This window comes from Marmota marmota, unplaced genomic scaffold (genome assembly GCF_001458135.2).
Source record: "Marmota marmota marmota unplaced genomic scaffold, marMar, whole genome shotgun sequence".
NCBI classification, from domain to species: domain Eukaryota; kingdom Metazoa; phylum Chordata; class Mammalia; order Rodentia; family Sciuridae; genus Marmota; species Marmota marmota.
In genome coordinates, this window is record NW_025999949.1 from 23,378,232 (window position 1) to 23,399,328 (window position 21,097).

The following is a 21,097-nucleotide window of genomic DNA, read 5'->3' on the forward strand; positions in this document are numbered from 1 at the left end:
TGAGGCTCCAGCTGCCGTCCCAACGGTGAGCTCTAGCCAGGAAGGGCCATGCCTGCCTTGTTAATGATGGTGTGTTCAGTGTCTGGCTCCAGGCAGAGGGGGCACTTGGTGACACTTATGGGAACGAGTCAAAAGGTGAATTAAGAATGTCATCCAAATGCCGAATGTTTTCTCTGATATAAGGTGATTGACTCATAATGGGGTAGGGAGGGAGAGCATGGGACAAACAGAGGAACTCTAGATAGGGCAGAGAGGTGGGAGAGGAAGGGACGGGGCAGGGGGTTAGCAATGATGGTGGAATGTGATGGACATCATTATCCAAAGTACAGGTGTGAAGACACAAATTGGTGTCAACCTACTTTATATACAACCAGAGGTATGAAAAATTATTCTGTATGTGTAATAAGAATTGCAGTGCATTCCACTGTCATGTATTTAAAAAATAAAATCAATAATAAAAAAGAAAGTCATCCTCAGGTCCATAACCTGGTCTCGCTGGTTCTGACAGTCTTGATGATGCTTCCTAAGTGGAATATATATTTTTTTTAAAGTTGAATGTTGAAAATGGCTAACTGCTCACAGGAAGATGTTCATCTACTGTTCTAAAAAGGGATCGAAATACACAAATGGCTTTGTATTCTTCTGTTGCTACAGTATAAATGGACTTTCCCACCATCTGGATGGATTTTCAGGTTCAGCACTCAGTGACAGAAGTGACTCTGGGAAAAATCACCTAATTTTTCTGTGTCTCAGTCTCCTCTTCTCTAAGATGGAGGTACTAATAAAACTCATCTGGGTTGTTGTGACAATCAGTCTACATTTTTAAAAAAGTGCTTGGAGCAGCCCCACACAAATAGAAGCATGAAATACAAATTGTTAAATGAAGTAAATAAAATGCAGATTTCACGCACAGCATGGTGGTCTCCTAGAGGTTGACTCCCTCCTGGGGCAAAGCTTTCGCATTGTCCCAACACAAGGCAAGTTCAAGACAGAGGTGTGTTCATTTTCAGTGTGTCCGTCCTCTGTTCTTTCCCTCTTTTCACCTTCTGTGGTGTTTTGTCCTTCAAAGTCTCACCTTTTTTCCTTCTTCACCGTCTAGCAACAATGTCTTTCCTTTCTGTTGAAGGTCAGTTCAGACTTGAGTGTAAATGACTGATAGGGTTCCATGTGACTCCAAAATCAATGCCTTAACATGAAGTGTCCTGAGTAGCCTGGAGTCCAGGAGGGCAGGGACCACACACTGTCCACGCTGATGTTCTCCTTGGCTCTGCTTAGCCCGCGCCGGCCTGATTCACCGTGTTTATAGGAGAGGAGGCGGGGGAAGGGCCAGACCAACCAAGTCAAACATGGAGAAATCCTGGAGAATCACTAGGTGGAGAGGGGACGATGTGCCACCGGCATTGAAAACCAGTGATGAGTTTAGAATAAAAAAGTCAAGATCCTGGCCGGCTCACACTGCCACTCTAAGGCTACGGAGCCTCAGATGCCACATGATCCGACCTCAAAGGAGAACTGTGGTTTAAGAGTCCGGGTGGCAGTGGCCAAAGATTTAGACAGCAGAGCTCAGCGGGGGACCCTTGGCAGGAGGCCGCTTGGAGCCTGAAATGACACCACTGTTTGAAGTTACATGCAATCAAAGAAAAATGCAGAGCGAGGGGGAGAAAAACCACTTAAAATTCAGGGTTAGCATCCCTTGCCAAACTTTTTTTTTTTTTTTAAGGAGGGAGGACCCAATCCAAAGCCCACGAAGCAAACAGGAAAGTGGCGTCTGAGCCGAGCTGCTCTGTGGGCAGATGGCGGCCTCTTGGGTTTCAGAATGAGTTGGTTGTTGCATAAACAAGGTGGCCTCTGGGCGGGCGCAGCCCACTCTTCAGAGCTACCCCATGCCTGGTGCTCGGGTCCCTTCCTGTCCACGTGCTTCAAGGTCATGCCCTGCCCTTCGGGCCCTTCAGTCTGGGCACTGCCTGGTCACTTGCAACCTGCTGCTCAACAGTGTCTCAGTCAGAACTCATGATCCCAAGTGGTGCCACAGGTGGTCAGGTGTCTTTTACAAAAGGTAAACCCGGAGTTTCATCTGGGTGGGCTTCCTGCACAAGGTTAGGTGCAGAGGAAACGGCCCAGGTAAGAGCAGGACACAGGGTCCTGTTTGGTCATTTGGCAGGAGAGTCAGACAGCAGGAAAGAGGAAGGCATGGCTGACCTTTGAGGGGTGGTGTGAAAACCCTACCCGAAACGTCCCCTGTGGCTGCTTGTGCCTCTGAGCGACAGCCAGCGCCATGCGCATGAACACAGCCGGCTCCACATCCTGCCAGCAGCAGGGCTTGGGGCCAGTCTCTGAGCATCACTGAGCTGCGGCTTCCTCGCCTGCAAAGTGGAGATGGTAGTCGGTCTGCCCCTCGGTGGGGGGGGGAGAGCTAACGCCTGTGAAGTGTTCTGAGCGGTTCCCAGTGACAAGAGTGTCACAGTGTCAGCACTTTCATAGTCACGTTGTGAGGGACTTATTTATTTTTATTCCCATTTTACAGATGATGAAGCAAGACACAGAGAGGCCATTTGTCCCAAATCCAGTGAAGAAGGAGAACTGGGGTTTGACCTGGGGCTTCTGATGCCTAATCTGTGTTACTCGAGGCCATGTGCATTTGTCCTTGTGCCACAGGGCTGGGACCTGCCTGCCTCTGCCGACACCGAGTGGTTATACAGTGTGCCAGGACCAGCACTGGCAGGAACCCCGCCGGGTGGTCAGGGCCGCTGGGCTTCCTCTCGACGTTTCCCTACTGGTGGAGCCTCCAGCCTCCCCTCCGCCTGCCCTGTTTGCTCTAACTGAAGTGTTCCCAGCGCCTGGGGAATAGGGACCGCCCCTGAGCACGGCCATAGCCCGGCCACTGGAACCCCACCCAGGCCCCCGAGCATGGGAGAGATCAGTTTGTAGACCTCCTTTGGGTTCCCCAGGTCTTTCCTTTTGCTAGGTGGCTCTGAGGTCAACATCATGGTGAGTCCCAGCAGGTACACCCCCGAGTCCTAAGACTGGAGTCTGAGAGGGAAGATCGTGGTAACCAGAGTCATTGTGATGAATGCACGGTTACAAATGGAGGTAAGGTATCTGAGGGAATGAAAGAGTTTTGGGAGAGAGAGGAGTGAAGAAAACTTGACTTGGGAGTCAGGAAGCCTCCTCAAGAAGGTGATGCTTGAGCTGTGATCTGAGAGGCAGTGGGAGTCAGCTAGTGGCAGGAGGAAGACAGAACTCCCAGGCACACTGAAGGGCAAGTGCAAAGGCCCTGGGGAAGAGACATTTTGGTTAGGTGAGAATGCAGAGGGACAGGGACATGTGAGTTGAGGCTAGGAACAGGCAGGGGCTGGTGTCAAGAGTCCCAATGTTACTTTAGTAAAGGCCCATTTCAAAGGAAATGGGGAGCCACTAGAAAGCTCTAATTTGGGAGGTGACAATGAGGAGTTCATACAATTGGGTTTATATTTTTAAAGGATTCCCAAGGCTGTTGACTGGATGGGAAGGGTCTTAGTTTCAAGAGACTAGTCAGAGGCTATGGACTTGGGAGAGGTGAGGGTGCACCATGCTTGAGACCAAAGTGGAGGTGGGGGGTGATGGAGATGGATCTGTGAGCTCTTCCTAGGTAAATCCCGTCCCAGGTTTATGATAGACACTGGCAATACAGATGTGGGTACAGCGTGAAACCCTCTTCCAAGGGAAGAAAGAGGGAGCTACACCATGACAGAGGCGTGTGACAAACTCAGCTGGCTGTGTTGGAGGAGGGGAAGTGGCCGTAGCTTTGGCCTGTACCATACCCACAGCCTGGCGATGGGACTTCCTGCTCTTCCCATCAAGAGACCAAGGCCACGTCCCTACCCTTCCCATCTGGGCTGGTCTCTTTTGTCAGTAAACCTGGAGAAGTGATGGCGGTTCAGTGTTGAGCCTGGGCCTTCTGTGCTTCCACCATTTCTAGGAGAACAAACCCAGGCAAACCTCCCTAACAACAAGACAGATGGCCCAATTACCTCTGTCCCACTGGCTGATGGAAGGACAACTACCAGATATGCAACCAAACATCTTAGAACAGCGACCCCCAGGTATGTGGCCAGAGGAGCTCAGGAGCCCGAGCCAGTTCAACCAAGATCAGCCGAGCCTGCCCCAGAGGAGCAGAGCGGTTCATCCAGCAATAGCCAACACTTACTGCTTAAAGCAAGCATTGGCCAACAGCGGCCTGTTGGCCACCTGTTTTTATTTTACCTAAAGTTTTATTAAAATGCAGCCATACCATTTATTGGTGTATCATCTACAGCTTCTTCAGAGTTACTGAGTCAGAGCTTGTATTGCAACAGAGACCACATGATATGCAGAGCCTTGAATGTTACTATGTGGCCCTTGAAGAAAGTGCTTGCTGACCCCTGGGTTCAATCTATTGAGTCTGGGGTGGTTTGTTACACAGCGCTTGCTAACTGATATAAAGGGGCCCGGGAGGCACAAAGGAAGGGTGAGTTGGCTTTCCACGGACCACGACATGGAGTGGTGGAGACAGGCTGAGTGGAGGAAGTGACGCTCACTGTGTCTTGAGCTGTGAGTCAACCGGGCTCAGAGGGAAATGATGAGGAAATTGAGGGTCAGGAGTGATTGTGATCAGGCCCAGGTCATGTGGCAGGTTTCCTGGTTCCTGTTCAGTGACACTTTTCCCCTTTTTCTGGTAGGCAGTTTAACCTTTTGAGGAAGAGAGAGGGCCCTGGGACCAGAGAGAGCTAGCTGTGCATTCCAGCCTTACCACCTCTGAGCTGTGTCACGTGGGGCAAGTTGCTTAGTCTCTCTGTTCTCTAGTTTCCTCATCCAAAAAGTGTGGGAAATGACAGTCTCATGGAATTGTTATGAAGTGACGTAGTGGGCACAGGTTCTGGGTGTTGCTTTATAGCTATGAGCAAAGCTGTAGAGTTAAAGCAGCTCAGAGAAGCTAGGTAGGTTTATTTAACCAGGGTGGGTTCTCAGCTCAACGGAAGTTGCTCTAATGCTGGGATTTCTAGCAGGAGGGGTGGCGCGGGCATCAGACCACATCACCATGTGTGCCCCGGAGCCCTGCCTCATGTGCAGGCCACCAGTCTCACCTTGGGGACTCCCACCAGAGCAGTCTCCTGTGCTCTCTGTCTGCTGCCTACTCGGCCACCTGTGAGTCCACCCAGTTCTGTGGCCGAGGGATTCAGTCCCTTGGTACTCACTTCCAAGTCCTGTTTCTCTGGGTTGGAACGGAGCACGTCCACCTGCCCATTTAGATGACGAGGACAACTGCAGGCTGGGGAGCCGGATCTGAGAAAGTTCTCCTCTTAAGCACCTACCACCTGCCAGGCCCTGCACTGGGCGGTGGGAGTGGGGGATGGACCAGTAATTTTCCCGGAATGGAGTCTCCTGTGGGAGGGGGGCTGGCACCCAGAGGCCTTCGACCTAAGAGTGTGGGTGAGGAGGCAGAGGGAGCAGGGGCTCTAGGGGACACAGTGCTGCCTGGGCCCGGGAGACCCCCAGGCTGAGGGTGAGCTGAGCCTTCTATAATAAGCAGGAACTCGCAGACACAGCGGGAGAGGATGAGCGGGAGAGAGGTGGGGGGTGAGGCAGGTCAGCCTGAGTGGGGGACGAGGCGCTCAGTGCTGGGCAGGGGTCAGGGGCCAGGGCAGGCGACGTCAGGCCTCGTCGACAGGACGGAGTGCAGGGGGCCTGGTGAACGGTCGCTCTGCCGATGGAGGACGGAGGGATGGGTTTCTGCTTTCTCAGGCCCCAGGGAGGATGGGGTACGATGGGCCCATTCCGTCCCGAAGCCCACTGAGGTTTCATCATCTGGTCACCATCCATTTCTTACCAAACCCAACTGGAGATTTTATCATGTTGCTTCATAACGTCTGGTGGGACAGGGAGCGGCTGATAAGCCACACGGAGTGTGGGGTAGGGGGGCGGGGAAGAGGAAGAGGAGGTGGAGAGGTCCCATCCACGGCTCCAAGACAGGAGAGTCGGGGTGCAGGGACGAGTCCAGTCCCAGGGCTCAGCGGCCATGTCTGGTGAGCATCTGGAAACCCGCTCTGTTCTTCCAGATGAATGAAGAAGTGAATCCAAACCTGGAAGTGGATATCAAAAAAAAAAAAAAAAAGTCCCATCATCACTTTGGGAGCCGTAATGTCCAAGTGTCACAAAAGAGAATTTCTCAATGAGGAACTGGCCGGCGAGGGGGAAAAGTACCCTTCAAGAAGACTTCCTGCTAGAAGTCAAGTGGAAGGCCAGCAAAAGTTGCACCACGGAGGCTGAGATCTTTCTGGGTTCATTTTCCGAGCTTGGAGCAGTGGGTTTCTCCAGAGCCCACACTCTGCAGCCCTCCCCAGGTCCCCACACTCGGGCTGTAGAATTGAAGCCTCAGCCGGTCAGTCTGTGCAGGGGCCCTGCTGGCCTTGGTGGCTCCTGGGTGATGGGTCTGCAGGGAATGAGGGGGCTGAGGACCTCCCTAGGTGAGCACTCCGAGGTGCGCAGTGCTTGCCTCTGCTCTCCGCACACTCGTGGGAGCCATCTCCAATCTGTCATTTTGGACAGGGGACAGCTGACCTTCAGGTCTGAGCTCTTAATCTTCTCCCCACACAAGGACCTCAGGAGGGTTGGCTCTGGCCAGCAGTGGTCAGCTCTGGCCTCTCAGTGCCTGGCAGGCCCCGTGATGGGCGCATGGTGGTGGGGTGTGGCCTGGGGGGTAGGTGCCCCTGCGGGGACCCTGGCTCCCCCACCTCCTGATTTTGTCACCTCAGGAAGCTCTTAACCTTCCTCAGCCTGAGTTTTCTCATTTCTGAGGAAGGGGGACCCCAGTGCTCCCCTCACAGGGAGTGAGCCATCCACGGAGGTAAAGGGTACAGATGTGCTCAGCCACCGCGAGGGTCAAGGGGACGCTGCCATGCTGTGCTCACTACCCGCTGTGCACGCGGGACCGTGCCAGCCTGCTTCCAGGGGTCGGGGACAGCACCCCGCCCTCAGCTTTCTTGCAGTCTTGGGAGCGGGAGACCCGGCAAAGGTGTGGGGTCACATCTAAGAGGTTCCCAACTCCCTTCCAGGGGGTGGGGACGTGTCTGTGAGGCTGTGCCTGTGTTGTGCGTGTGTGTGTGTGTGTGTGTGTGTGTGTGTGTGTGTGTGAAAATGTGAGGAAGAGTGTTGGTTGTGTGAGATGGGGTCGTGTGCATGTGTGAGGTGTGTGCTGGGTGTGAGCAGGTGAAGCAGAAGCGAGAGGAGCGTGTGTGGGGTGGGGGTGTGCCTGGGGCCGGGTGCCTGGGAGCACAAATGAGGATGTGCATGGCTTGCAGGGGACACCGGGTGTGGGGGTGGGGGACAGCAAGCAATTATCTTCAAGTCATTCAACAAACACGTGCCGTGGGTCTGGCCCAAGTGTGGAGTTTGGCCTAAGCAGCGGGGGACCCCCTGAGTGGTCACTAAACACTAGCCTTCACCTCTGGATCGTCTGCTGGGCCCACCAGGCTCTGAGCCTTGGAGGCAGGCCCTGCCAACAGCATGCCCAGTCCCTTGTCACTTGCTGTCTGGTGGAACAGGGAGGTCCCAGCAGACCAGAGGGCAGGAGAAAGAGCGACATCTTGGCTGGCAGCTGTGCCCTGCCCAAGCGTGGCTCCACAGGGTCCCCTTCCAAGTGTCCAGGGTTGCCACCTCCTCCTGCTCCCTCAGCCAACGGTGGGCATGGCCCCCACTGTGGTGGTCCTGGGCAGCAACCCGTCTCCCCCTGTGGTCTCGCCCTTCACTACCATTCCTCATGGGCACCATCTGGGGCTAATTCTGCTATTTGCCAGCACCTCCTGGGGTACCCGCGGGTTCTGGCTACCGTCAGCTACTCCGTGAGGCCCAGCTTCTTTTTCCTGGGCCTCCAACCCTGAGACTGAGGCTCCAACCCTGCAAACCCCAGGTCCGTCGTCCCCTCTCTTGCCAGCTCGGGTGGTGCCGGGTCCCTGACCCCCGCTGGCAGGGGAAGGGGATGGTGAGAATCTGCACCCAGCTGTGCCCTGCCAGGGCCCGCGGCTCCAGCGCCTGCAGTTCCTCCTCCAGCTTGGCCCTGCCTTCCCCTCAGCTGGCTGCTTCTGCATCCTCTCTCCTCGGCCAGGACACCCAGGGGGCCTCAGAGCTCATTCTGTGCAAATGTGCACAGAGCACCTACTGTGTGCTGGCCCTGCTCCAAGCAAGAAGAGCCCAGCAGTTAGACAATAGCCCTGCCACCTGCACCTGTGCCCCTCGGGCATAGAGAGATGATGCTCAGGGAAGCACCGTCCTGATCCCTCGAGGGCTGTGTGTGTTTTGATGAGAAAGGAAAGAGAATAAGGAGATAAAGAGCAGTGGGTGGTCATGGAGGGCATGTGGAGAAGGTGACATTTGCACAGGCTGGGAACAAGTGAGGGAGGGTCCCCCAGATGTACAGTAAGGATGTGGGGGCGGGGATGGCAGCAGGTGCTAAGGCCCTTTGGTGGCAGCCTGTGGGCATGTTCCAGAAAACAAGAGGTCAGAGGATGGGGAGCGTGGGGCAGGTGTGAGACCAGGAAGGGGCAGACCAGTCTGGCAAGGTGGCCATGGGACGGCTTGGGAACTTATTCTCAGTGAAATGGGAGGCTTTGCAGAAGCAGAGAAGTGATAAAGGGTGAAGGGTCAATCACTCTGGCTGTCGTGGAGAACACGAGGGGTCAAGAGTGGAATGGAACAGAGAGGGGCCTGTCCAGGGACAGCGAGGGTCCCACTTTTGCCACCAGCAGCGCATCAGATGGAGTGCAGGGGCATGAGGCTCCTGGGGTTACCACCTGCAGCCGTGTGAGGCTGTGCAAGGGGTTCATTTTTGCGTGAGCTTCAGTTTCTACAGCCATAAACTGGGGGTAATAATATCTACCTTGGGGTGCTGTGAGCATGCATGTTGCTCAGGTATTTTTTTTAATCTTCACAGAAAACGAGAGACAACTGTTGGTCCCACATTAGGGATGAGCACACTGAGGTCCAGTTTCTGAGGCGGTAATTTGCCGGCCTGACTCTAGACATTCGCAGACACACCTCAGCTCTCATGGCGTGTTCCCGGGGCGTGGACCCACCCCGAGTCCTGTTTCTCCCACAGGGCTTCCAGGCTCCGACCCCTGTGACCAATGGGAGCCCAGGTCCCTATTCCTTGACAACCTCAAGTTGATGATTCTGTCTCTTTGGCTCTGAAATCAGTCCCCATCCCATCAGGAGGGCCCTGCACACCTCCCCTGGGCCCCGTTCCTCTCTCGGCTGCAGGCGGATGGGAAGAGTCTTCAGCAGTGACACGGTCTGGTTCCCATTTCCTGGAGTTGGGCACTGTGCAGTGTTCTGTGCGTGTGTCTCATTTAAACCCACAGCAGCCCTGGGAGGCTCTTATTATCCCCATCTGCATGTTACAGATGAGGAAACGGAGGCTGAGAGAGGTGAGGCAGTGTGCCCCAGGTTGTATCGCTAAGAAGGTTAGAAGTAAGGGCTGGAACCGGGGACTCCGTGACTAGTGTTCTCTGATGACCATCCCGTGGAGCACCCAGCCTGGTCAGAATATTCATGCACGGGCTAACTGGTTGATTAATGTGTTCAACTGAATGAATAAATCGTGCTGACTTGGAACCGCAGGCAGAGTGTAGCATAAGGCAGGGAAAAAGGGTTGATTGGTATCCAGTAGGGTCTGGAGGAACCTGGGGCTGCCGGGCTTGCTGGCCACGTGGGCCCAGGCAAAGGACGAAGGCCCATTATGAATGTCCACTCTGGGACCCGTGATGTTTTGTTATGCAGCAAAAAATGACTTCACAGGTGAGGTTCATGTGATGGTGTTGAGATGAGGTTATCCTGACAGGTTACCCATCTGATCACATGATCCCTGAGAGCAGGGACCTTTCCTGGCTGTGGTCAGAGGGTGAGATGCCTCCAAGGAAGACGGGTCCGAGAGATGCCACGTGACTCGTCTGCCCATTGCTGGCTTTGAAAATGGAGGGGGAGGTCTGGGGCCAGGGGATGCAGGTGACTTTGCACTCTGGACAGAGATTGGAAACAGATTCTGTCTGAGAGCCTCCAGAGAACCCGGCTCTGTGACACCGTGAACTTAGGTCAGACTTCCAATCCACAGCACTCTGAGGGGATAACTGCATAGGGTGGAGGCTGCTCCGTGTGTGGTGATTTCTTTTGGTGACAATAGAAATCGAATGCAGCAAAGTGTTTCAGGCCTTGAGGCCTCTGCCCTCCCTCTCAGGCACAAAATGCAGACCATGAGCCCTGTGGCCTTGGATGGCTGTGGGAAATGCAGAGACTGGTGGCGCAAGTTACCCGACCCAGTGCCCGGCACATAGTAGGTGCACAGGGGCTGCTGGCTGAACTGGAGTTTGGTGACGAACTGTTGAGACAGTCTCTTCTAGAGTCAGGCTGTGATTGGCAGCTGTCCATCAGGGTGTAGAGAGCAAGCCTTAGAGGTGTTCAGAGGAGTGGACGAGGCTGGTCACAGAGGCACTAGAGGTACCAGTTGCAGGGATGTCAGCAGAGAGTTGTCTTGTGGGCTGTATCTGCAATCCAGACATCGGAGTTGCCATCCACATACCAGGTGAATGGCCCCGGGTCAAGGTGGGGTTCGCTGGAGGAGGGGTTTGGAGTCAGGATCTCTGACTTGGGGTCCTTGCTGGACACGGGGGACCCTTCCCAGAGTGCAGGCTCCCAGGGACAGCAGCTCTACAGAGAGCTATGGCCCACACTTGGCAGACAAGGAAATGGAAACACACGACACGGCTAGGGTAACATGCCCATCTGGCACAGGCTGTGAGGCATTGCTGGGATTCAAACCCAGGCCCTTTGCCCACCATCTTCACTTTAGGGGCTTTCTCAAGATGATACCCTCCACTGGGAAATAATTCTGTGGAATGCTCTTAGAAATTGGGTAACCAAAGGGTCCTATGGTCAAATATGCTTGAGACAGTGGGTTTAAATAACACCAAACACGTTGCTTTATGTCTGGGTCTTTGAATAAACCAAATAGATCTTCAAAAGCAGGACACAGCAGGCACATTTGTTAAACTCATTTGACCGTGAGGGCTCTTTACTTTTGGTGAATCATCTTGAGGTACACACTGTGACAATCAGCTCTAGAAGCATCACAGATGGGAAGGATGTTTTGGGGAAGAACTATAACTCCAGATTCCCTCTAGTCCTCCCTCCTCCATTCCAATTTTCCCCCAAACATCCCTCAAATAACCCACATCACTGATCCTGCTGTATACCCAGTGTGAGTTCAGGGAAAAACAAGCTTATGTACTGAGCTTCTAGAAAGTAAACTGCACTTTCCAAATTGGTGATTTGCCCTTGAGAGAATCTTTTCTGAAGTAGGATTTCTGGTAAAGCAAATCGCTATGAGCAGATTGGAGAATCCACAATTTTGTTAAGTAGGCTTTAAAGAGAGACATATTTGGACTTTTCCTTTAAGGGTGGGAGGAAAAAGTTGGATGGAGGGAAGGGGAGACAGACCAGGGCATGGAAGCCATTAGATAGAAGCGGTTGGTTTCTCCCCAGAGTTGCATAAAATAATAATATGACTTCTGCTTTTCATCCCCTCTGGGGGGCAATCCAGGAGCTTGTCTGAGAGGACAGAGCCGGGCCTGTGGCAGGCGGTGCCGTCCAGTGTTGAATCGTAGGGTGTCTAGGCCATCCGCCCTGCTGGCCTGCTCCGCTCACGGTGCCTGCAGACATCTTGCATCCTTTAACTCTGGTTGGCGAGATTTTTCCTTGCTGGGTGTCATTTGGTCTATTCATGTTTAGTCCCACTCTATGGGATCACCAGGCAGCTATGTTGGACCTGCTACGAGCTGGGCACTGTGGCTTCAGTGATAATCCACACTTACATGTGTGAAGTCACTCATTGCTCGTGCATTCATTCATTCCCAGGGCCCAGAGGCACAGAGATGCCTGACGTGGGTTCTCTGCTGGGGAGGAGAGCTCCCTGGCTCAGCAAGGAATAGGCCACATTCACAGCTGATCAGAGCTTCTGGCAGAAGGTAGGGGTCAACAGGGACAGGCAAGGGCAAGACGTTCAGAAATCCTAACGGAAGCTGGGACAGGGTCGTTGCAGGTGTTTTTGGTAGAAGGGCCAAATGAGCTGGGCTTTGAGGGATGTGGGCTGTGGCCCCACAGAAAAGACCTTCTGGGACACGGAGCTGCCCCAGCAAGGAGATGAGTCCGAGAAAGTCCAGAGGGTGTGACTGGCTTGTCAGCAGAAGTGACACTAGATTTAAGTTTTTGCCATTTCTGTGACTACTGTGACTCTTCTTATGCTAGATGTGTCCCTAACATCTATCACTGATGGAAATCTTTCTAGGTGGAGAGTTTCTAAAAAGCCCACTTGAATTATTTAACTTGATAGCTCATTTTATTTTATTTACCAGCAGAATGGGAACAAATATCTACCTAAGTTACGGACGATGAGTGAATGAGGTATATGAAGTCTGGCGCTCTGGGGATACCTAATAAATACTCAGGAAATGTAGTCATCACCATCATCATCACCAAAGGCTGGAAGAAACCAGCATTCGTCAGATAGCTTTGCCATGAGATCTCAAAGGCAGACACTCTGAACTATCTCGAATCTTCGGCACCTGACAGTTTCTGGGCTGGTCTCTCTCAGTAAATGACTTGCAGGTGATTTCAATGGTTGAATAAGCAAATATCCCTTCTCTCTAGAAAGCCTGATTCCCCGATTTCCTCTTTTCCTTGAGAATGCAGTCAGCAGCCCTGGGCTGGGTGGGAAGACCCTGCACCTCGGGACCCACACTGCATCTTCTTGTGCATCCTCTGAGAGTCCCTTTTGGATGAGGAACATTTGACCCCTGTTTAGAAAGATCGCCTTTCACAATCCGCCAGTTCCCTAGATGCAACTTGCTGAGCTCACAGAATGTGCGGAGAAGAACTAACTATTTTTAGCACGAACTGGAAGAATTAGAACTTTGCTCTCTTCTCAAATATCAACCCTGCAGTGTGTAGGAAGGCACAAGGCCATCGCTGGACAGCGGGGTGTAGGGAGACGGTTGTCACACTCGTGTGGCTGCAGTCCCACCTGAAACAGCGGGGACCCCCCAGGATGGAGCTCCTGCTCGGGTCGGATGTGATGGCAGGTGCTTGACCCCACAGTGTCATTTCAGTCTTCAGTCACTTCAGGCTGTTGGTTTAATCCTCCCTAATTTGCAGATAGGAAAAGTGAGGCAGAGAGGACAGAAACTCGACCAAAGCCACCGGAGAGATGAGAGTGGAGCTGGATTCCAACCCTGGTCTGTCTGCTTCACGACTCAAGGTGTCTCTGAGGATAAAAGTCATGCGACAGTCAGAACAGAAAGGACTGGACAGCCCAGCCTCCTGGCTGGAGGGTGGAATCGTCACATGGCTCATGGGGCACTTTGTTTTGCTGGTGGGCACAGTGGTGGCTTCGTGGATGGGACCTCGGGGATTCTGTCCTGAGGAGCCCCTGGGGGAGGCTGAGGACCTTTTTATTTTGCATCTGCCCATGGCCTCCACTGTCCTCTTGAAATACCTTCCTCCCCACAGCGGGACTCTAGGAGGCGTGCCCTGGGCAGGGCTGGGCACTTGCCCCATCTTGGAAATCAGACCCTGGGAGAGTAAATCATGACCAAGACCTGAACACAGCCAGAGCCCATTGGTCCACAGTTGCTGACACCTGGCTCCACGCGTAGCTGTCCCTTCTTTCCAAGAACTCCCCAGGGCAGGTACTGTGGGTCGGTTCACTCAGTGCACATTCCAACTCCCTCCAAGCCGTGCTTTCTCTCCTCCAGGAAGCGGAAGGCTCAAAGCCCACTAGCAGACTTCCTTGCAGCCAGGGTGGCATGTGACTTAGCTGTTAAGGGACAAGTGCGAGTCTGTTGGACTATTTGTTTCCTCTTCCTTCTTCCTCCAGGAAGGTGAGCATGATGGCTGGAGCTATGGCAGATACCTTATGAGCATGAGGGAAAGCTTTGGAGAACTGCAGAGACAAACCAGACACTGCTCAGTAACATCAGGCAAGACTACTTGATGAAGAGCTCCCTTCTGCTACTGTTTGGGGGTTTCTCTTACTTCCAGCTAAACACTCCTCTTAGGTGGTGTGTAACCTGTGTATTTCCTTTGCACTTTCCAAAATGGGGAGTGTGCTTGGACTAGTTTCGTTCACAATCAAAAGCCCTTAATTAGTTTAAGGAAAAGGGTACAGTGCAAAGGGGAGTCACAGAGGGTAGTGGCAGGACAGCGGAGGTGTGGTGGGATTTACATTTTCAGACGGGCAGGATGAACCGGGAGCAGATACTGGTTCTGCTGCCATCGTCCAGAGAAGTCTGGGGGAGCGGGGGCAGGGAAGCAAAGCCCAAGTGAAGAGCTTGCGGAGCTGGTGGGAGGAGGCTTGGACCGCAGGACGGTGCACAGAGCACCTCACCCACCTGCCCGCCCCGGGTGGTGCCGAGACTACAGAGCTCTAGGGGACACGCCAGACTCCGACCTGCCGACTCCCTGTTCCGAAGCTGGACACAGGGTCCCTTGGTCACTGCAGTTCTTCTGTGCAGCAGGCTCCCACTGAGGGGGGCAGCCCGCCATGTGACACTGGACACACTCCAAACACCTTCTCAGATGGTCTCAGCCCTCCTTCTCCTGCCTCCTTTCCTTTCTTCCCTCCACCGGGGATTCTTTTCCTTCCTCATAAACAGACAAGTCCTCTTGGATCCCCTCCTCCCCCTCCTCCTTATCCCTCAGCTTCTCCAGAAACCCCTGATGGGATTTCCCACCCAAGCCCCTCCTTGGCTCCGCTGAGACAGGGGACACCCCAGGCCTGCCAGGGATGAGACTGGACCTGAGGAGCTGAGGGCCACAGGCCACGGAATCAGAACTCGTTCGCCATGGAGAGGTTTCCTGAGATGCTCTTATGAGAGGAAACGATTCCTGTGGGATGAGGGGAGATTCCTGAAGCCGGGGATGGCAGGGTCCTGGGGCTCAGGCAGGTGATATTTAGCTGACTGTGCCTGAGTCGGGAGGTTCCAGGCCCCAGGTCGTCCATCCAGGGGCCCAAACCTTGACAGCAGCCTGGAGTCACGTCTCTCCAGCCGGGAGATCTGAATACACAGCTCAGCTCCACTTCACGCCTCCTCCTCCTTCGGTACCTATCTACTGGGTGACGGCTAGGACCCAGGCAGCGAGAACACTGGGTAGAAAGACAATGGCCCTGCCCAGGGAGCTGCAGGTGTAGGTGGTAAGAGAGATGCGTTTTGTCCTCATGTGTCATAAGTAATAATCATAGAAATGGGAGCTGGGGAGTACATGGGCCACATAGGTCACTGCATTCCATCTCACCAAAGACCCCAGGAGAAACCGCCAGCGACCCAATTTGCAGGTGGGAAATTGAGATCTCGAAAGGTCAAGATCACAAAGATATCAAGTGGCAGAGCTAGGATTTATGTCCTCACTTGTAAATACACCCCGCTTTACTCCTCCACACTCACTCAGAAAACATGTGCACACACACAGTCATGTGCGCACACACAGGCACACGCACACTCTCCAAGAAGAGCATCTACCCAGCCTAGGCCTCAGGAAGGGGCAAGGGGATGTGCAGACTCAGGAGGTGTGGGAGCTCCCCAGATGGAGGAGGCAAGGGCTGACCAGGCAGGGGGAGGGCAGGAGCCATGTGGTGGCGAGAGGGGTGGTGGCCTGGGAATCTGTCAGTTCAACCTGGTTGATGTGTGGCTTTACTGGAGGGGAGGGTGCGAGGTGGACAAGGTCAGACGAGGTGGGCTCCAGGTGCCACACTAGGAGGTCCTGGCATTTGTATTTCAGAAGGTTATTCTGCTGGCTTATCTGGAAGTTGGTGGGGTGGGGACAGAGGGGTGCAGTCACCATGAACATTATAAATGGCTGGAGGAGGTGGCCTGACTAATGTTCATGTTCTGAAAGGCAAGACTGGCCACCTGGCCACATTGTCTCTGACCACCCTCTGTGTGGGATGAGGGGAGATTCCTGAATCTGGGGATGGCAGGGTCCTGGGGCTCAGGCAGGTGATATTTACCCCAAAATCTGGAGTAAATGAGGAAATGTCTCCTAAGCCCTGTCAAAAGGACAGAGATCCTGAAGGAACAGAAGGTGTGAGCTCACTCCAGCTTTAACTTGTCATCTGAGGAAAGTTTGGGCTGAATTTTTTTTGTCTCTGAATCTCTTCTATACAGTGGAAGCATTAGTAGCAACTTCACCACAAACATAATAGAAAATAAATCAGACAAGATGAAAATAAATACGTGGGGCCGGGGATGTGGCTCAAGCGGTAGCGCGCTCGTCTGGCATGCGTGTGGCCGGGGTTCCATCCACAGCACCACATCAAACAAAGATGTTGTGTCCATCGAAAACTAAAGAATAAATATTTTTAAAAAACCAATTCTCTCTCTCTCTTAAAAAAAATAACCACGCTATAGCTATTTTATGCTTTACTCTTTGCTCTGTACACCTAGTGATGAATAATAAAGGCTTAAAACAATATTTATTTTTCTTCTAAGTCTGTGATTAGGACAGGGGGCCACTCATCTCAATTGTTTGTGGCCACTGAAAGGCACAGGCTGGAATCATCTGAAGACTTGTCTGGTATTTGCTGCTGGATATAGGCTGGGACCTCAGCAGAACCTCACATAGTCTCCTCATGGAGCCTGGGCTTCCTTACAACATGGTGGCTAGGTTCCCAGGAGAAGCACCAAGAGAAGGAGGGGGAGAGACAGACAGAAGGGTGAAGTGGGGGAGGGAGGGAGGGAGAGGGAGAGAGAGAGAGAGAGACTGACTATGAGTGTATGTACCAAGTAGAAGCAGCTTGGGAGGATGAGGTAGGAGGATCTGAGTTCAAAGCCAGCCTCAGCAAAAGAGAGGCCCTAAGCAACTCAGTGAGTCCCTGTCTCTATATAAATACAAAATGGGGCTGGGGATGTGCTCAGTGGTTGAGTACCCCTGAGTTCAATCCCTGGTACTGCATCCCCACCAAAACAAAACAAAACCTCTTGTCACAAAATGATTTGAAGTGGCAATTTTTCTGGTGGGAGTGTGTGTGGTTTAGATTCGAGGTGTCCCACCAAAACTCCTGAGTTAATGCAGGGTTCCTCAGGGGTGAAGTGACTGCACCTACTCAGTCCATCCTAGTTTGAATGAACTGACTGGGTGGTAACTGCAGTCAGGTGGGATGTGGCCGGAGGAGGTGGGTCATCAGGGAAATGTCCTGGAAGGCTTTATCTTCCTGCAGCCCTCTCCCCTCTCCCTGTTTCATGGCAACATGAGTGGATAGCTTTCTTCTGCCTCTCTCTTCAGCCATGATGGTCTGCCTTACCTTGGGCCCAGAGCAATGGAATCGGCCAACCACAGACGGAATCTCTGAAATCAAGAGCCGAAATAAACTTTTCCTGCTCTAGGTTGTTCTTGTCGGGTATTTTGGTCACAGTGATGTGAAGCTGATTAACACAGAGTGGGCCTTAATGAGGTTAACAACATTTACCTGAATGATATCTTAGCTGAGACACTGCATATGAAGTTGCTTCTTTACCAGAGACAGCTAAAACCATTGTATCATGTTCCAGATATTCTTGGGATGGTATCAGGAATAGACAGTATCGCATGGTTGAAAGCTCAATCTAACCTTTCTAATGAATATAATTTATTGGCTTAAGTAAATAATCCTTAGAGTGTGTGCTTCAGGCAATGCTTGCTCCAGTAACACAAAGATGACTCCAGTGACCTGGTTTTGTGTTTCTTCACTGTACCTGAAGTAAAGGTTGCAAGATGGTGGCCAGAAGCTCCTTGGTCGTGTGCTTCTCATTCCTCATCAGGTACAGAAGATAATTTTTCTCCTTTATTTGTAAGAAACATTCTGATTGGGCCCATTTAGGTCACACATCTACCCTATTTGCAGGCAGGTAGAACTCAGTGACTGGCTTAGCCAGGGTCACACCTGGATCTGGGGTTGGGTGGAGTCCACTTTCCTTGAATCCTGTAGGGAAATCAGCAGGAATGGAGAAGAGGGGACTGTGTCCCGGATGCTTTGCAGGGTGCTTTTCCACCTCTTCCCTCATCATTTTATCTCCTCTGCCCTCTATTTTTTTTTTTTTTTGGTACCAGTGATTAAACTCAGGGGCACTTAACTACTGAGCCACATCCTCCCCCCCGTTTTTTTTGTATTTTATTTAGAAACAGGGTCTCACTGAGTTGCTTAAGGCCTCGTTAAATTGCTGAGGCTGGTTTTGAACTCGGGATCCTCCTGTCTGGGATTACAGGTGTGTGCCATCATGCCTGGCTCTGTGTTGATTTTAATAATGAGGAATCTCAGGTTGGGTTGGGGCTGGGGGTGTGAGACCTTGGTTTCTGTTCTGTTGAAGCAGGACCCTGCAGAATTGCACCTTCAGGGCTCTGCCTTCCCTTTGGAGCCTCTGTCTGACATGAGGGAGACTGAGACTGGAGTTACACCTCACAGAAGCAGATGGCTGGCAGGAAGGGACCTATGCTATCGCCCTGGTGTGGAAACTGAGGACACTCCTTGGGACACAGCGTCACAGACCGTCCACTTCAAGTGCATGTGCACACGTGCCAACATCCCTGGCAACATTTCTCCCGTGTGGGACTTAAGTGTCTTCTCTATAGAATGGGTGGCTCTGTGCTCACAGAGCAAGTGGCCATGAGCTGAGAGCCACTTCAAAGTGCACGTGCTCAGCTGGCCAGAAATGAGGTGCCTGGAGGGAAGTGTGGGCATGTGTGTCTTTCAAGCAAGCTCCTGGGTGATGCTGAACCCCAGCCTCCCACCACTTCAAACTCTGCCCCCACTTAGGACCTTCCAGCCTGGCATGGAGACTGCTGAACTTGGCTCAGTCTGTGGGCACCAGAGAGAAAGGGAAAGGTGAGGGATGCTCAGGGGAGCTGCCTCCCAGGGCTCCACAGAAGGGAGGGGCCTGGGTGTATCCACTAAGGCCAAAGCTCCAGGCCAAGAGCATGTAGGTACTCTTGAGCAGGCCTGGGGGTTCTGACGCCCTGGGAGATGCTGCAGGCACGGAGGCCACACACCTGCCAGAAGCCTGTGAGGCAAGGATCCCTCCCCTCCGCCTCCTCTCTTTACAGGCATCAGGTCACTATGTGTTTCTAGAAGGACAGGGCTTTAGGAGGGGGAGTGGACTTGGTGTCAAGACTCCTAGGTTTCAATCCCAGTGCTCTCTGGGGACCGGGGTCCCCAGCAGCATGCGTGTTTCCTCATAGCTTCCATAGTGGGCAGGATTTAGACGACAGCATAGCAATGGTGAGAGGACGCTGGGGTTCTTATTGCTGATAAAAATAAGACAGGGCTCTGCAGCTGGAACCTGAAGCCTCACTCAGATCCAGGTGCTGCCAGCTGCTGCCTTCAGAGGGGGTGAAGGTCTTCGAGGCAGAGAGGAAAGGCTGCAGCCCACGCCTCCTCCCCGCCAGAGTTTTGTCTCTCTCCTTAGAGGTCTGGGGGATCTGGGAGGCCACCAGCTTATGCAGCGCTTCCTACCTGAGAGGATAACGTGTGCACCTGTCATCCCCTCCAGACAGCCCTGCTGGAGGGAGAAGCAAGCCGCTCACAGAGCCCGCCTATCACCGGGTTGCTCCTTGCCCTTTCACTTGGATTTTTTTTTGCGGGGGGTGAGGTACCAGACATTGAACCCAGGGGTGCTTAACCACTGAGACACATCCCAGTCCTTTTTTTTTTTTTTTAAATTTTGTGACAGGGTCTTGCTAAATTGCTTAGGGCCTTGCTAAGTTGTTAAGGCTGGCTTTGAACTTGCAATCCTCCTGTCTCAGCCTCCCAAGACTCTGGGATTATAGGCACGCACCACCATGCTTGGCCATCCCTTGGATTTTTCTGGTTTACTGAACTCCCAGCTTCATTTGGTTTCCTTGGGATGCTGGTCACACCCACCTCCCACCTGCAGCAGTGCTGCCTTGATATTTGAAGTCAAGCCCCTTCTTCATTCTTAAATGTCTTTTACAGAAACATCGCCATTGTGTATATATACTCAACTCATTTACAAGACATAGCAAGTCCCCACAGTAATTATGAAAATTAAAAATGGTGTATATCCTGACCCAAGTGACCTCATATCCTTCCAGTGGTCCGTGTGTCACTGCAGAAGCCCTGGAAGGGCAATGCACTCAGCGCCTCTGGAGTGTCTCCTGGCGAGGAGATCTAGGCCTGGCATGTTCCCGTGTGTGAGCCGGGGACGCTGGTTCCTCCCAACTCTTGGGGCCATTTTGCACGTGAGGCAGACAAGGCAGTAAGGACAGTGGGCTGCTGCAGCTGAAGGGGCAGCAGATTAAATCCACGCTGGTGCTCCTGAATGTCCATTTGGCTGAGTGGCCCTCTGGGACGGTCAGGGTGCTCCTGTGGCTAGCTGCTGGAACACTGCCCTCCTTCCCAGGGCAGGTGAGGGGTGGCTTGAGGAGTGTTGAGTGTTTCTATTTTGCCTTTATCAAAAAAAAAAAAAATAGGTGGGGGCCGAGGCTGTGGTTCACTAGCACGTGCGAGGCCTGGGTTCCATCCTCTGCACCACCTACATACATAGGTAAAGGGATGGTGCCTATCTACAACCATAAAAAGGTTAAAAAAAAGCCCCATCCTACTTTTTTATGTTGTGACTTCAACAAGATGTCATCAGGGGAAGGAAGGACAAGTTTCCCTTGCTAAGAACAGGTTGAGACAGTGCTTTAGGTGGCCTCAGGTCTCCCCCAAATCTCATGGTCTATGTGTCACCTTTTGGTTGCCATCACCCAAATCCTGATATAAGCAACTTAAAGGAGAAAGGCGTTATTTTGGATCATGGTTCAGAGGTTTCATGGTCTGCTGGCTCCAAGGCGGCGCAGGGCGTCATGGCGGCGCAGGGCGTCATGGCGGCGCAGGGCGTCATGGCGGCGCAGGGCGTCATGGCGGCGCAGGGCGTCATGGCGGCGCAGGGCGTCATGGCGGCGCAGGGCGTCATGGCGGCGCAGGGCGTCATGGCGGCGCAGGGCGTCAGCGCACTGTTCAGTTGACTGCCGTCAGGAAATAGATAGCGTAAGAGAATGGGGC

The 21,097-nt window shown here is 52.9% G+C and overlaps 1 long non-coding RNA gene across 1 annotated transcript; it reads left to right on the plus strand.

Annotated features, from left to right (window-relative positions):
* The first annotated feature begins 404 nt into the window (after window positions 1-404).
* On the plus strand, window positions 405-4,274 carry LOC125616548. The gene is made up of 2 exons (XR_007347198.1): window positions 405-2,056; window positions 2,525-4,274. It is a non-coding gene; the product is annotated as an uncharacterized LOC125616548 (long non-coding RNA).
* Window positions 4,275-21,097: the final 16,823 nt, after the last annotated feature.